The sequence below is a fragment of the Mirounga leonina genome, unplaced genomic scaffold, assembly GCF_011800145.1.
Source record: "Mirounga leonina isolate KUSES-001 unplaced genomic scaffold, KU_Mleo_1.0 Mir_55, whole genome shotgun sequence".
Lineage (NCBI taxonomy): Eukaryota > Metazoa > Chordata > Mammalia > Carnivora > Phocidae > Mirounga > Mirounga leonina.
The window spans coordinates 8,205,347-8,221,390 of NW_023270816.1; the positions used below are offsets into that span (position 1 = coordinate 8,205,347).

A 16,044-nucleotide genomic window follows, 5' to 3' on the forward strand; every position below is an offset into this window, starting at 1 on the left:
CATTTAGGAAAAACGAAGAGATGGGTGAAGACAAGAGGATTCTGTCCTGAAGAAACTAAGAGAGAGCAGGCGCTCAAGATGGTTTTGAATGTCTGAGCGAAATGAGTATCTGTGAACCAAAGTCTTTTTCATGACTATACCTCACTTAAATTTTTTTTAAATTGTGGTAAATGTACAAAACATAACATTTGCAATGTCAACCATTTTAAAGGGTTTGTTTCTATGGCATTAAGCACATTGGCCTCATTGTGCAGACATCATCACTATCCATCTCCAAAACGCTTTTCATATTCTCACACTGAACCTCTGTGCCCATGAAACACTGACCCCCACATGTCCTCCCCACAGCCTGTGGAAACCACCATTCTACTTTCTGTTTCTACAAGTTTGCCTACTGCAGGAATTTCATATAAATGGAATCATGCAATATTCCATTGTCCTTCTGTGACTGGCTTCTTTCACTTAACAAAATGTCCAGGGTTCATCCATGTGCCAGAATCTCCTTCCTTTGCAAGGCTGAATAGTATTCCATTGTACGGAGAGACCTCAATTTGTTTTTCCATCTGTCAGTGGACCCTTGGCTTGCTCTCACCTTTTGGCTTTGTGAATAACTCTGCTGTGAACATGCGTGTGCGACTATCTCTTCCAACTCCCACGTTCACATCTTCTGGGTGTATATCCTGAAGCAGAATTACTGGATCAGATGATAATTCCATGTTTAAGTTTCCATGCTGTTTTCCACCAACTGCTGCACCACCTTACATCCCCATCAGCAAAGCACAGTGTTCTAATTTTTCCACATCTCAACAACACTGGTTATTTTATTTCTTCCTCTTAAAAAAATGATAACCATCCCAATGGGTGTGAAGTGGTATCTCAGTGTGGTTTTGCTCTGTGTTTCCCGAATGCTTAGTGATTGTTGAGCTCATTGCACGTGCTCATTGCACATGTGTCTGCCTTCTTTGGAGGGATGTCTATTCAAGTCCTTTGTCCATTTTCCAATTGGGTTGTTGGTGTTTTGCTGGTGAGTTGTAGGAATTCTTTATATACACTGGATATTGATCCCTTATCCAATACGTGATCTGCAAATGTTCTCTCCCATTCCATGAGTTGCCTTTTCACTCTGTTAATTGTGTCCTTTGATGCACACACATTTTTGATTTTGATGAAGGCCAGTGTATCTCTTCTTTCTTTTGTTGCCCATGCTTTAGGTGTCCTATCTAAGAAATTCTCAGCAGATACAAGGTCATAAAGCTTTCCTCTGACATTTTCTCTTAGGAACTTTATAGTTTTAGTTCTTACATTTAGGTTTTTGGTCAACTTTGAGTTAATTCTTTTAAAATTGGGAAACATAGCATGGATTTATTTGTTATCCCTGCACAGGGACATGTTAGTCCCCTCTGTATAGTTGCAATTTTAGTATACACCCTGCCAAAACAAGGGTTGAAACACAGTCTCTGGAGAAAATACATTACCATAAGCATATGAAAATAAAACTCTTTACAACGCACTTATAATAAGTGTTCTCAATTTCGGGCATTCATTTACTTATCCTGGACCCACCAGATGTGCTGTTATTATTTAAGCATTCGTCTGCCGCCTGCATGCCCCGTGAAGCCTTTCCTTAAGGTTCTGAGACCCTGACTCTCACACAGTTCTCTCCATGTTGGCTGATGTCTTTCCCTCTCTCAGTGCCGAGCCAGTGGGAGCCCAGCAAGACTTTTAGGTCCTCTTGTCAATTTTTCACAATCTGTACATGGATGCTGTGACATGGACATATTTCAAAGAGTTTGGATATTGATTTAAAACAAGGGGGATTGGTTTGAAAACCTGTACGTGGAGATTCTAGATGCCCAGATACTTTCTCCCACCCCCTGAAGAAACAAAGGGTTAATTCTTTGGAGAAACTAAACCAGGGAGGCTCTGGACTCAGACACACTGTGAAGGGATGAGGCTCTGGATGAGCAAGAACACCATGAGTGTCAGCAGATCAGATTTCGAGGTACCCCCACCCCTACCACTGCCCCCACCCCTTCCTCCCATCCTGCTCCCAGAACACCTGCTTCTAGGCATACACCCTCCCCTACCCCTGCCCCTGACAAGAAACAGGAGGGCTTTACCCTGGAGAGACTGAACTCTACCAAAGAAAAGACCTACAGGTACTGACATTTGGGAAGGGGGGTCTCCCTATGCAATCACACTCCATCAAGTTCAACTGGCAACAATCCCTGACCAGAGTTTCCAACGCCTTCCCCAGCTTCCAACCTGCTTTCTCATGCCTCACACTTAAATAAGAAAGGGTGGTGAACGATACACGAACATACTTGAGGAAGGCTTCCAACAAGGAAAATAGGCTAAAATAATACACAGCTAAAAGAACCTGGGATAGGGGCACCTGGGTGGCTCAGTCAGTTAAGCATCTGCTTTTATTTATTTATTTATTTTAAAGATTTTATTTATTTGACACAGAGAGAGGGAACACAAGTAGGGGGAGCGGGAGAGGGAGAAGCAGGCTGTCACAGAGCATGGAGCCCGACGCGGGGCTCGATCCCAGGACCCCAGGATCATGACCTGAGCAGAAGGCAGACGCCTAATGACTGAGCCACCCAGGTGCCCCAGCTTTTAGCTCAGGTAATGATCTCAGGGTCCTGGGATTGAGCCCTACATCAGGTTCTCTGTTCAGTGAGGAGTCTGCTTCTCCCTCTCACTCTCCTCTGTGCTCTCTCTCTCTCCCTCTCAAATAAATATTAATAAATAAATTCTTTTTTTAAAAAAAGAACATGGGATAGAGACCATACAGGGAGGGAAAATATTCTTAACATTGTAGTATTCTCAGAAAGAGAAGAAAAGATATTGCATTCATGGTAAAAAGAATGCTATAAAAGGAACAACTGGAGAACAGTAAAGAGTTTATAGGAATTAAAATAAAGTATTAAAAATTATAAAAGTCAACAGGGAGTTTGAAGAATAAAATTGAAAAAAATCTCCCAGAAAGTAGAACAAAAATACAAATATATCAAAAGGAGAGAAAAGATAAGAAAATATGAAGATTAATTTAGCATAGAATAAAAAAGTAGCTGAAGTTAAGAAATTATCAAAGAAATAATACAGAAAAATATCCCAGAACTGAAACATATAAATCTGCACGCTGAGTGACCCACCACGTCTGGGACAATGAACTTAAACAGACCAAGGCAGATCACTATGAAATATATTATCAGCGAGGATCCAGAAAAGAGCCCAAGAGTTCCCGGAGAAGAAAAGAGGTCACAAACAAAGCAAAGACAACAAGAGAGCTTCATCGGACACTAGAAGATAGCAGAGTGGAGTGTCCAAAATTCAGATGAAAAATGATTTTCAACCTGGAATTCTGTATTCATTGCCAATATTATGGAGGGAGGAACAAAGATATTTTTAGACAAACACAATCTCAAGACGTGGACCTCCCAGGTGCCCTTTGCCAGGAAGCTACTAGGCTGTGCTCTGTCGAAATGAAGGAGTAAACCAGGAAAAAGTGAAGCATGAGACAGTGGGGGCCGTGAAGGGATGTCCCGGAAGGACGGTGATAGGACCCAGGCCATCAAGCACACAGCAGGTGCAGCCCGTCCAGGAGGAGCAGAGCTGAGCATGGTGGGACAGAGGGTTCAGATGGAGAAGACATGGGTGGAGCTGACAGACTGCTTTCAAACACATTTTGGATAAATTTGGAAACTGTGTTGTCAGCTCTGGGACAGATCTGTTAGGGCGTCTGGTGCAAAAATGTAAGAGCCAAAAAACGAAGGTACAACTAAGTTATAAGCACATGATAAAATAAGACTAATATTAATTGCAGGGAAAATAAAAGTTGTACAAGGGAAAAAAGAAGTGGAATCCAGATACCCTATTTGGCTCAGGACCAAATAACACAAATGGCAGTGTTTCCCCTGATAACGGCGATTGCAACACGCTGAGCTGGCAGGGCATGCAGAGCGTGTGAATGGCAGCAACATCAGCCCCCAGCTCCGTAACAGGAACTCAGTGGATGATGTCTAAACAAAGAAATCATCAGGAAATAGCAGTATATTATTTGGTAAAAGGGAAATAAGTAGCTAAAAAGCAGAAATAAGAAGCTTGGAAATGGTCATTTCTTGGAAGCAAGACATTTGTTCTAAGAAATTCAGTTTTGTTTGATTTTTTTTAATGATAGTATACAGTTTGGGGTGATCTTTTGACTTATCTATACTTCTCAGAATTTCAATGTGCTCACATGCAGGGTCCCTGCTAATTTATAAAATCCCCCATGTGTACGGTAAGAAAAGGTGCCCCTTTGGGGCAGAGCAGCCCCAGGCCAGCAAGGGGCAGGATAGGGTGGATTTCAGCCCTATCTGCCACCTTACCAGGGGCAACTTACACAGAACACACTGGGGACCACACAGCAGCCCTGCTCTAAAAAGTATGCACTGCTATGAAAGTAGTGTAAAGATACAAAAAGGCATAAAAAACAGGACCAAAAAAAAGCCCCTATCTGAAATTCTCCTAAAATCAAGCCTCGTGTCCTAAATGCCCTGTTATTTCTAAACTTCTTGTTTGAACGTGAATGCCAATAATAAACAATACACAATGACTGAAATTAACATCAATCAATTTAACACTCTGAGAAGTGCTCTAAAATAATATGGGGTTTGGCTGACCTGGATAAACAGTCATCCTCACGAAGGAAGGCCTGGCTAGGCATTTTAGGTGGTTTTTAGATCACTGAACCAATAACTGGATGTGATTGCTAAGATGTCAGGCATTGTCGTGGATGAGTAAAATGTAAGTCAAGTCTCAAGAATTGGAAGAAGGTCCCAACCGCCATCTTCTCTGGCTGGGCCATTTATGTAGTAATGTTCTTAGTTCCAGGGTCTACGGAGGTCACTGACTGTGCTCACCCACTGTCTTGGAAAGGGCAAAGAAACCACACAGAACGTATGTATGGTTGTCTGTAAATAGTCTTAGAAATTAAGAATGTCATACAAAACAGTAGTATCTTAGACTTTTTTTTCAAAGTAGAGGGTTAAAAAGAGTTAAATGGACAGAGATTGACCGGATGGAAAGAAGGACTCTGGAATTCCAATAGAGCTATTTAGAGATAACATGCGTGTCGCCTTGCGCAGTTGGGATGAGAACCCGGCCTCTGTGGAGCAGGCCGGGAGGGCCAGGTTGAAGGGCTTTCTCGCTCTGACTGAGACTGGCTTCCAGTGTGAAGTGTTTTTGACTTACTGCCTTTCATCACTTCCCCTGAACCTTGAGCCAGGGAAGTATACTTCAAAAATATTTGATTTGGGTGTTCAGTAAGGAATGATTTCATCCCCAATCCAATCATTACTTCTTAACTTGAAAACACTTTTTATTCGCTTCAAGGTAAATGACACTTGGGGTATGAATGAAGACCCAGGAGAGTTTCCTCAGAAGAATGCTAGGCTTGAACTGTCCAACTGCCAGGAGAGAGAGCACATTGTCATCCGGACTTCCTGTCCGCGCTGTAAGTGCCCCTTACAGGCTCTGACATCATAAGTGCTTCCAGATTCCATCAGTGATCCACAATGAATTAAAAAGCGATAGAATCCAGGTGCTTTTGCTGGTAAACAGTTACTGTGTAGGAAAAGTAGACAGAACAAGGATAGTCATTGACTTCCCTGTGACATTCATTCACATCCGAGAGAGCTCTCTGCGCCTTTGGTTCCGGCAGGCAAGCTCTGCCCACTGCACACCCGCTGGTTTGCACACATCACCCATCTCCTGTCATTGTGCCCTCTTCTTTTTAATTAACTCACTGATTATAATGTCTTAAATGGCATAAAGTGAAGACAGCCTATACAAAAGATGCCAATATATAAATTAAGGGAAGCTACGTCTCTAATAAAACTCCCAAAGAGGCTGAAAATTTCCTCTGAGAACTACTTCCTACACTCTTGCCTCAGCTAGCTATAAATCCTTGGTGCTGAAATGACACATTTCATGGCCTTTCACTATTTTGTAGATCTAGGGGTTCCAAAGTAATTTCTTAGAGGAGCACTAAACCACAAATTTGTGTATGTGATCAGATACATTTTCCCCCCAAAGTTTTCAAGTGGTATGGAATTATTTACATGGTTATGTCAGATAATTTCAGCTGATTAATTTCATCTTGACATTAGATAAACTTCACGGAAATCTATTTCTGAGGCATGTCCAGTGCTGTCATATGAAGTAAACATGATGGGTTTCCTTTGCCATGGTCCTCATTTTCAGTGGGAAGCAGAAGGTGGCTTTTCTTTAACCTAATGCTGCTCTGATTGCTTATAACTATGAAACTAGTATTAATATTAACTCCTAGGCGCCTGGGTGGCTCAGTTGGTTGAGCGACTGCCTTCAGCTCAGGTCATGATCCTGGAGTCCCGGGATCGAGTCCCGCATCGGGCTCCCTGCTCGGCAGGGAGTCTGCTTCTCCCTCTGACCCTCCCCCCTCTCATGTGCTCTCTCTCTCATTCTGTCTCTCAAATAAATAAATAAAAATAAAATCTTAAAAAAAAAATATTAACTCCTATTCATCCCAGAACAATGCCAGGCAAGGTAAGACCCTTGTGAAGCCTAGTATATACAAAGTTCAGAGTCTCTACTTCTACTGAGCACCTCAAAAACGCAGAGCTAACAGCAGGCCGCCCCTTCGCAGGTCCTGAGACATGGTCTCCTGATCTTATGAATCCTTTCATAAAACTTCTTCCAAAATAAATAAATATATTTTTTGCACCCAGAAGCTTACTTTGAACTGCAGTTTTGTTTGAATTCAACATAATTCCTCTTGATTCAATATAACGCAAGTGTAAACACAGCCTGATTAGAGAACACAACCTCTGCTCTGGAGAATAAAGCGAATGATTAGCCCTCACCCCCAGACCTCTGGTTATCCCCAGTCCAGCGGGGGCCTGAGACCAACACACATTTAACCACTTCAAAGCCGGCGGCGAGAGCCGAGGTCCAGGTCCCAGGCAGCCAGCCCTGGTTCAGAGGAGGTGAGTGTCCCCCGCCAAGGCTGTGGAACTCTGACCTGGGTTGCAATTATAATTCTGAGATCTACTCCAGAGAATCTCCAATTAATTCCTGTGTCTCCTGTGCCCACTTCTGCCCTTGCCTTCCCCCTCACTTCTTTTCTTAGGAGACACGGGGGATGCTTGCTACCTGGTGTACAAAGATCTCTGTGTCCTTGAAATTTAAAATGTGACCTAGCCTACAAAAATAGGGAGGTTTCATTGTCATTTTTCACTTGACCGTCCAGTTTCTCGCACCCAGTGCGGGGACTTGCTCCCCACTCCGGATGGCAGGGACAGGAAGCAGTAATGGGACACCAGCTCTTTTCTGTCCCGCTCCAAAGCCCCCGTGGGGCCGCGTGAATTCGGAACCCCGCAGGGCTCAAAGTAGAGCATATTTTGCTGCCGTTGTTAACAATCCTATGCTTTAAATTCCATACTTTAAAAACAGCAGAGAGATGAATAACCCTTCGCCTTTTCCAGAGAAGTAGGTAGGACATGAATTTTAACTATCTCATTTTGAGCTTTGTTTACAACATAAATGCTGTTTCTGATTAGCTGCCTCAAATTGGTTACTTAAACATTTTAAGCCAATTTTGAGGGTGTGGGAACAACCAAGGAATAATATAAAGGTTTGGTTATTTCTTTATTTTCCCTTGGAGGTCCGTCTATGAATTTTATTCAAATAATAGAATCTCTCTGTGAGATGCTGAAAAAAAAAAAAAAGAAAAAAGAACTTTATTTCACTGAGGACTGCATGCCATGAATTATGTAAGCGATTCCAGAAGAAGGGCCATTCATGTTTTCCGGCATGTGCCATAGGCTTCAAGGACAAGCATGGAGCTCAACAAAATTAAGATGAGAGCACTGTTGATTGTTAGTCAGCCACGATGGTAAGGGACCTTCGTCTGTGTGCCGACGGGGCTTCCCATCAGGAAGAGGAAGGCTGGGAAGCTGCCAGATACTCATATGCAAAATCAGGGACTTTACTTAAAATTGCAAAATCACAATAAGGCAGTAAATATCACCTAGTCGAATCTCCCCAGGGCTCAGAATTCACATCTATAAAATGAGTTTATAAAATCTGTCCTGTTCTCCTCAAGGCCGCTTTTGAGATGGAGTGTCACAGACATGAGGTACAAGCAGGGGAAGACGAGGGGACAGAGAGATGCACAGCCCGTGATCACTCCTGTTACCACCACTCCCATGGCGGTGGAGCCACAGTAGACAGCGAGACCACTGGAAAAGACTGGCAAAAGCTCCGGCTTGCCATCTTGCCTTGGCTAGCAGGAGATTAGAAGCACTCCTCTCTGAAGTCCTTGGGAGACCCTCGGAGTCCTAGGGAGACCCTCGGAGTCCTAGGCTTTGCATACTCCAAGTGCAATGTCCACGTTGCTTTTATCATGCTCAGCTCGTCCTCATTGTTCTTCTAAGATATGTTTACAAGGGTAATTACCAGAAGTTTGCTCATGTTTCCACACATGAGGTTGACTTGTACCACCAATAACCAAGAAGGAGAAATGCAGGTTTTGTCACAGGATGCAGGATGGCCGGCTGTCGGGGGCTGCAGATTATCACGCAGACAATACTGCATCGGCCGTCTTTCCCACCAAAGCAGATGCGGGTTCGTTCTCCAGGGACGCAGAGGACCAAGACGTGGCGGGCTATTCGTGAAAGAAGATTTCCTCGTGGTGAGTAATTTTCAGAATTCAGGAGACTTGGCCGTCAGACGTGAGGACTCAGTTAGTGTCCCTGAAAGTATGCGGCTGTTTCTTGGCTCTCGTTCTTCGTAAAGTGGTTGTTGCCTTTTGGACTCACTAGAAAAATCAACCATTTTCACTTTTCACTTATCCCTTCTTGCTGCTGCATGACCCGAGGCCTCCCCGGCACCCACTGCCTTCTGTCCCCCTGCCCCCGTGACACATGCTGCGGGAGTTGAGTTAGACCAGAACGATCCACTTTCTTCAGACGCATCCACTCATTGCTGAGAGAATATGGTCTTAGAAATAACAGCTCTGTTTCTACTTGATCTAGTACAGATGAGTATATAACATATGCATTACTGTGCACATGCAAGGCAGGGGAAGGGAGAGCCAAGGAGACACACAGCTGATAAGATAGATTCCTGAGTTTCAAAGAGCTGAGACCACTCATCCCACCAGAACAGTCGCGCTCGGCGACATCCCAGCTCTTGGAGGAAGAAAGGAAGGAAGAACACAGGGACTCCAGCCACTCTCTGTTCTCTGAAGCAATCACACAAACAAATTGAGAAATATTTTATGGAACTGTAAAACACTATCAGGTTAGGAAAAATGAACATCCCCCCCCTCCTCGGGGAAAAGAATTCTCCTCCACGGTTAGATAGAAATCTTAAGAATTTTATATTAGTAATCAACCTAGCTGGCCTTATAAGTGAGCAAAATAGAGGATTGCCCAGATGATGTAATTCAAGCAATGTCAGCAAAAACTCAAAGGGATGAACACGGGGCTGAGTATGAGGGGAAATAGGGTGGGAGGAGGGTTGCAAACAGTCAGTGGTTCCAAGTTTGAATGCGATTCGGGCCAGTCACTTTTGCTGGTTCATTTGTAAGGGCCGGGGGGTTGGGGGGCCCTGTGGTCAGACCCCACCCAGCCCTGAGAATCAGCTTCTCTCTGCCTCCCACCATCAGGGTGTAGAGTAACACAGGAAGTCCCTTGCTGAGCTAAGCATGTAGTACAGTATTTTATAAGAGTTACCTACTAAAGGCAAACAAGCTGACATTTCCTTTTGGGGAAAAAATTCTCCACTTCACTTGTGACCCAACTGGAGATTATAGAGAAGCCCAAGTGTATTCCAAACCAATAAAACAAAAAATAACCCCACGGGCAGATGGGCAAGTCTGGGGAGAATGAAATATAATGCACAATTGTGTGGATGGATAGTCCAAATGGAGAGTTTTCTCCTGGAGGCACAGGAGGGGAGAGTGTCTGGAGGCATTTCTGTCCCTCCTTCCCTCCCCCCAACCCCAGCCTCAGAGCAGTCAGACTCCGTGCTGCGTGCCCGGCCCCCGACAGGGAACATTCTCCCAGCTGTGATGACCTCACGCCAGACCCCACCGTGGAGGAGCCGAGGGCTGACTTCACACAGAGCCCAGGCCACACGAGCTCAGTGACTAACGCAGAGGGGAGTTCTTGGGAATTGACTTGACTTTCCTTCTCAGAATCACAGACTGCAGTTGTAGCCAAATTGTGCTGAATCTTGTGGCATGGCTCTTACTCAGGAGCCCTCACTGGAAGTCAGCGTGCAGGTCTTGTCCGAGAAACCAAAACCCGTGAATCATGTGGACCCAAGCTTGCTGAAGGCCAGGGGCCTTTCCAGGAACCCAGGGAATTTTTAAGAGACAATTCTAGCTGCCTATTTTCCCTTCCAACCTGTGCCTACAAGGGTTCAGGGTTTGGGAAGGACAGGAAGCTGACCCCACATTGACAGGCAGCCATGGGAGTGTCCCATGAGTGGGCCAACTCCCTGCCTACTTTCCTCAGGCTGAGGCCTTGGTGCTGTAGTCAAGAACCCAAAATGTTTATGGAAATTTGGGGGGAAGCAATAAGAGGAAGATGGTCAGAAGATCAAAAATCATAAAAGAAATGAGTACATCATTTGCTTTCTTGTCCAATCACTTGATTCACTGCAAGGAAAAGTCCTAGTATGTTTGTTTATATAATGAAACATAACTTGAATAATCCATGTTTCCAGAGAAAAATGAAGACTTTATTTTTGTCCAGCTGCTTTTCATCTTATGCTGCTGAAAAGACCCAAATTCAACGCTGCTTTGTGAGTTTGCAAAAGGGAAGAAGAGAAAGGGCTTTAATTTTTTTTTCTCAGACAGACAGCTAGGGCTTGGTCTTTAGCAGTATGCTAGTCAAAAATCCAACGGTGCAAGGGACACCTCGCCACCCCAACACACGTACACTTTGTATGATAGTGACAATGCAGGGCGGGCGGCAGGAATTCTGCGTGCCCGCGATTTCTCCCCTGGCAGAGCCTCCGAAAGCCTGCGCAGCAGCTGAGACTCTTTCCTGGTGTGTCCCCCCAGAACCAAATCGGCACTCTCATTAGGTCAGCTCTTCGTTTATGCACCCTCACAGCAGCTTCTGGGGCGAAACAAGAAACGTTCAGATCGAGGCGCGGGAGAGGAGGACACCGACGTAAGTCCGTTCCTAAGACTGCGGCCAACCCTCCCTCCGGGAGCGACACGTGGGTGCCTGGCACCGGCCCCAAACACAGACCGGCTTTTCTGCTTGCCAGAAATAATACACATTTTGAGAAATGGGACGGTTTGAAGACAAAGATCTGTTTGCAACTCCAACACGCCGGTTTTCACCGTGCAAAACCTGCCCCCAAGATAGTAACAGGATAATGCCTGGGAGCGCTGAAGGGTTGGGATGTTGCAATGATACCATTTTTAAGCAAAATGCACTTGTAAGCCACCCAGAGTGTAGGTAGGATACACGAGAGCATAAAATAGCGTGGATAACACAGCAGGGGATGGTGGCCTTGGCTTCAGACAGACTATGTACCACAACCAAAGCCACTGACGTCCTCACAGGAAATTTAAACCAGTTCTCGGGCCAAAGAGAACACATCTCTAGGCCATGAGTTGGCCCCTGAGCCCTTCGTGTTTTCAGACTCTGCTTTCTCTATTAGCTAATTTATATTATGTAAGAGTTATAGACATTTCATATAAAAGAATTGTCATTTGGGATGAAGCTGATTAGGGAGAGATTAGGAAAAAATGGGTGTATTTAAAGCAATGAAAATTCAATTTCAGTGAAATTAAATATCAACCTTCTTCAGATGGAAAATCCCAAAAATATAGCAGAGATATTTTCATCCTGATTTTATTCTCTTAACTTACAGACGTGTAAAGTTAGTTATCTTTTCTATAAAGTTACAGAAAAGATAAAAGAAAACATCAGAATATTTGGATGAATTACTGGAAGTAATCTCAGATATGGAGAGTTAGAAATCTATCCTAAAAAATGATTAAATGGGAAGACATTTAAAGATAAATAAAGATAATAAAATAATAAACAATCACCACGTGTTTCTACCCTGGGGTGGGAGGTAGGAACAAATAGTTACCTAACTTGAGAGCTCAGACAGGTGACCAGGAGGCCCAACCACGTGGATCCAAAGTCCCTGTGGACCACTATATTAATAAACCTTTGACTTAGATGTTTTAAAACCATATGCTCAGCAAGGCCTATAGTAGTGATTACTAGTAGTGATTACTTTAAAAAGGTGAGCCTTGGGGTACCTGGGTGGCTCAGTCAGTTAAGCGTCTGCCTTCGGCTCAGGTCATGATCCCAGGGTCCTGGGATCCAATCCTGCATTGGCTCCTTGCTCATCAGGGAGCCTGCTTCTCCCTCTCCCTCTGCCCCTCCCCCTGCTTGTGCTCTCTTGCTCTCAAATAAATAAATAAAATCTTTAAAAAGAAAAAGTGAGCCTTTTAAAACAATTATGAAGGGTGGAGCAAGTATTGACTTGTAAGTCATTGTAAGTCCTCTTATCTGTTCTCAAATAACCATACCTGCTGTGGACCTTTAGACAAAAAAAGAAGAAAGAAAGAAAAAAAAAAAATGCCCAGCTTACTTTAAAGGGCAAATGAGACTAGCTTCAGACTTCCTGGTAAACCACAAGCCAGAGGATGGTGGGCATATTTCTGTTGTGATAGAAGAATGATATGCAGCCAAGCTGTCTTTTGAAGGCAACCAATAGACTTATATATATATATATAAAACTTTTATATATATGTAAATGAATATATGAAAGTCATATATGTATGCATGTTTTCTTTTTTCTTTTTTTTCTTTTTTTAAGATTTTATTTATTTATTTGACAGACACAGCGAGAGAGGGAACACAAGCAGGGTGAGGGGCAGAGGGAGAAGCAGGCTCCCCGCCGAGCAGGGAGCCCGATGCGGGGCTCGATCCCAGGACCCCGGGATCATGACCTGAGCCGAAGGCAGTCGCCCAACCGACTGAGCCACCCAGGCGCCCCTGTATGCATGTTTTCAATAAACGTGCCACCTGTATGTATTTCTTGAAAAAATTTACTACAAGATGCATTCCAATTACAAGATGACCAAAAAAAGCAAGCCCACCCAGAAATCAAGACTGGGTAAAAAAAAAAAACGGGCAGAAAATCCTGAGACAAGTAAACAGAGCCGTGGGGGTGTTTGAACAGAGCCATGCAGGGAATGAAGGAGGGCCAGGTGAGTTTCTGGGGCAGAGGGCTGGGGCAGAGGCATCAAGAATAAAGTTCCCGAGGCGAGAGTGTGCCTGGTGTGATGGACGGATCGAGAAGGCAAGTGTGGCGGGAATTTGCAGAGAGAAGGACTCCGGGGTTTTGCATGAATAACTGCGGGCAGGGAAAATGAACATGCTGCCATCAATATGTTATTAACCTGATGAAAAGGAAACCTAATGGTCACTTTAAAACAGTAACAGCTAACCAATAAAAATGTCATGTGGGATCAAAACTTGAGTGTGTCTTAGATTTCATTATTTGAACTCTGTTAAGCTTTATTGATCCAGGAAATACTGCGGAGCCCTGAAGTGCCCAAGCTCTGAAGCAAAACTTCCAGCTTGAATCCTGGCTTTGCCCCTGTTCATCGTGTAGTCATGGGCGCCTTCCCCAACCTTCCTGTGCCTCAGTTTCCCAATGTGCCACGTGGGAAACTGCGTGATGTCACTGTGAGGGTGGTCTGCGTGCAGGCATGAACATGTAGTAGCACGTCCAGTACACAGGACGTGCTCAAGGAGACTCAGTTCTCATCTTCACAAACGGGAAATACACAGAAAACTCAGTGTTTTATATGAAGTCTTTGCCTGGCATCAAGAGTCAGGGGAAGTGGTAGCCAGGAAGGATGCCTCTGTGTTTTTGGTGAAACTGTTATTGAAGACGTGACCATGGTGTTTAGATTTCTTTATGTGAAACTTACAAAATTAACCTTCCTGGTTTTAGTTTTGGCATGGAATATTAGTGTCTGTTATCACAAAATTACAGTGTACCAGCCCTAGTGCAGGATGGACTGCATAGTAAATACCCTTCCACTTCGGATGAATTAACTCACCCTGTCCTCTCGTTCGCTGTGGGTATCCATGAACGTAAAGGTGAATAGTTTACTCCATGAAGCAACTAGACGTGGCTTTCTGACAAGAACTACCTTATGGCATCTCCCCCACCCCTTGCTTTACTATATAGGTTTTTCATGGTTTAAGCCAACCCAAAATGACACTCTGACAGTCTTTCATATTTTGACAACTCTCTCTCTCTTTTTTTAGAGAAAGAGCACACAGGGGTTGAGGGTGTGAGGAGGGGCAGAGGTAGAGGGAAAGAGAGAATCTCAAGCAGACTCTGCACCACCACGGACCCAGACACAGGGATTGATCTCATGATCCTGAGATCACGACCTGAGCGGAAATCAAGAGTCAGATGCTCAACCGACTGAGCCACCCAGTGGCCCCTTGATAGCTCTCTTAAGGAGTCTGTTGGTATATTGGCTCTTAGGTCCCTGGTTCCCACTGACAGTTCTCTGGGATGCCAGGTCCTTGTCTGGATGATTAACTACCACCAGCTCCAAATTCCAAAGGTTCTCATTGCCCACGAAGGCTGCATTGTTCCAGAAATGGCATGCCCCCCACGTGCCCCACACACTGTCGCTCAGTGCTACAGATGCTCTGGTTTCTTTCCCACTACCCGAATCCTCGCGAGCCCTGTTCTCGTCCTGCGGAAAACCTCCCCAGCCATGCCCCGCCAACACGTGAGATATAAAACAGGATCAGGCAAGAAGCTATCGTATGAAACCTCTTCCTTGAAGAATATCCAGGATGGTTATTTATTTTGTTATTTATCATTTTAGGTTAGAAACAGCTTCCTTGGACTGGGATGAAGGGGAGGGTTTCTTCCGGTTTTTCTGGTTGCACTTGTGTGAATTCATTCATGGTATAATCCATATCCTGTTTTCAGCATGGTTGCGTTGGGCTAGCTGGTCCTCATTTTCCATTAAACAGACTTTTCTACTAGCAAACTAGCTTCCACACTGTGCAAAGGTGTTGTCAGGATAAATGGCAATGTCTATAAAGTGCTTGGAGTTCTCTGAATAAAAAGCACAGAAGAATAGAGCATTAGCACGCTATTATTCTCATAAAGAGTGGGAGGAATTGCAAAGAGAAATCATGTCAAAGACGTAAGGAAACTTAAAAGTCTGAGACTTTAAAAGGCTGGGATTATTAAAACACCGGTTGTTTGACAGGAGAAAATTAAACTGTTCTCCCATCTCAAAAACTATAATGCCACTTTCTCATTACTTACTGTACCCCACCACCTCTTCCTCCTGCACCAAGCTTTCACAGAAGTCAAGAACACTCCATATATGAAAAATTATTCTACCACTATACCATATAATGACAATCCAGTCTAGGAGGAAGAAGAACTATGCCCTTTTGTCAATAGCAGCACCTACAATTATAGTTATATGTAGGATCCCAAATGCAACACCCATGTGCCCAGGCAATTTTAAATTTCTGTTCATGGATATGGCATGAGGTTGTGGGTCCATGCAAGTCGAGGAGATGGACCTGAGCTATCAGCTTAAAACAAGGACTCTTCATGGGCTACATCCTCATGGAAGAAGCAAACTGGAAGGATTGATCTGCTGGAAAAGAGAATGTAAGGACCACATTTCTCCCTGGTCTCTTGGTGAAAAGAAAGGTCCCTGAGAAATAAAAATGTGATACATGCACGCAGTATGGATTTGTCACCTAAGATTATATAGTGTGTGCTGTGGGAACCCACATGCTGGGGAAGAAGCCTGAGGCTGGGCCTTTGGGAGGTGATACTCCTGGGACACCTTCCAGAAACTAAAGCAAGTCCCTCTGGAAGGATATTGCCACCACCTAAGCCACACTCACTTCCTGCAGAAAAAAAATGTCAGAGTGCAACCAACAGAAGAGGTGAGGAGGGGAAATTTGC

The 16,044-nt window shown here is 44.2% G+C and overlaps 1 non-coding gene across 1 annotated transcript; it reads right to left on the reverse strand.

Annotated features, from left to right (window-relative positions):
• Window positions 1-1,338: 1,338 nt before the first annotated feature.
• On the reverse strand, window positions 1,339-1,444 carry LOC118001991. Its single transcript, XR_004676904.1, has one exon. It is a non-coding gene; the product is annotated as a U6 spliceosomal RNA (small nuclear RNA).
• Between the last annotated feature and the right edge of the window lie 14,600 nt (window positions 1,445-16,044).